The 1,075-nt window shown below is 45.5% G+C and overlaps 1 pseudogene; it reads right to left on the bottom strand.

Moving 5' to 3' along the window:
• Nucleotides 1–247: 247 nt before the first annotated feature.
• Nucleotides 248–715, bottom strand: LOC101586684 (annotated as a pseudogene).
• Nucleotides 716–1,075: the final 360 nt, after the last annotated feature.

Raw genomic sequence — 1,075 nt, 5'->3', positions numbered from 1 at the left:
ATCTCAATTTTTTTTAACTAAAAGAACTGACAAGTTTATTTTCATACTGCACAATACAAATTAAACTGTACTTTCTGCACTTTTGTTTATCGAACTTCTCCCTTCAAAACTATTCTTTGATAGGAAGGGGGGAGCAAGTCTTCCTTGTCATTCATGCTGTTAGAAAACACCCGGTCACAGCACCATGATCCCCTGGTGAAGCAGAACAAATAATATAAAACTGATGCAGAGAGGCTGCCCCTCCACTTTATCTGTGTGGTCGAGTCATTCCTGGCCGAGTGGGCACCATCATGGGCCGAGCCAGCGGTCACATCATTGGAGGCCCAGGTACCACTGGCCTGTGGCCTCCCACGGATGGCCTCATTCCAGGAGCAGGTTCCACTGGCATCATCTCGGGAGGAGGGGCGCCCATCATTGGCATCATGGGAGGGCCTTCCCTATGGGGTGTTGACATCATAACAGGGCGAGGAGGACCTGAAAGGTGGGATCACAGCCCCTGCTGGGGAGGAGTGGAGAGTGGAGTAGGAGGCATCTTTCCTTGTTGAAATGCAGCCATTGTTTTGTCAGTCAGGCTCTGAGCTTGTTCTTCCATCCATTTCTGGTAGTTGTCTTTCACATTCTCTTTATGTTTCCTACCACTGCAGTGTGAATTTCTCACAGATGGAGGGTCATGGGTGAGGTACATTTTGCAGTAGTCACAATAAAATGTAGGCATGTTGCTCTACAGGCTGTTGGTGGCTCTGTCAATATTGTTTAACTTGCATTTAAAATTATGAGTCAATCTGAACCTTTTTTATATATTTGAAAAATATCTTCCTTATTTTTCTACTGGGTCTGTGGTCATTTGTCCCTTACTTACATTTCAATGTTTTTACTGAGATACAATCTGTGTGCCATAAAGTTCCCCTTTTGTGAGTGTACCATTCAATAGTTCTAGTCCATTTACAGAATCCTGCAACCATCAAACACATCTAGGTTGGGAGTTTCCCAGCAGAAGCTGTGCCCCTATACCCATGCCTAGGGCATCTGCTTGCTGGTGTCCTGTCTTGTTCCAGACAGTATGTCCCAGGGAAGT

The sequence above is a fragment of the Octodon degus genome, unplaced genomic scaffold, assembly GCF_000260255.1.
Source record: "Octodon degus isolate 3935 unplaced genomic scaffold, OctDeg1.0 scaffold00105, whole genome shotgun sequence".
In the NCBI taxonomy this organism is placed as follows: Eukaryota; Metazoa; Chordata; class Mammalia; order Rodentia; family Octodontidae; genus Octodon; species Octodon degus.
Note: the sequence above shows the minus strand (reverse complement) of the source record. Positions and strands in the feature narration are given on the sequence as shown.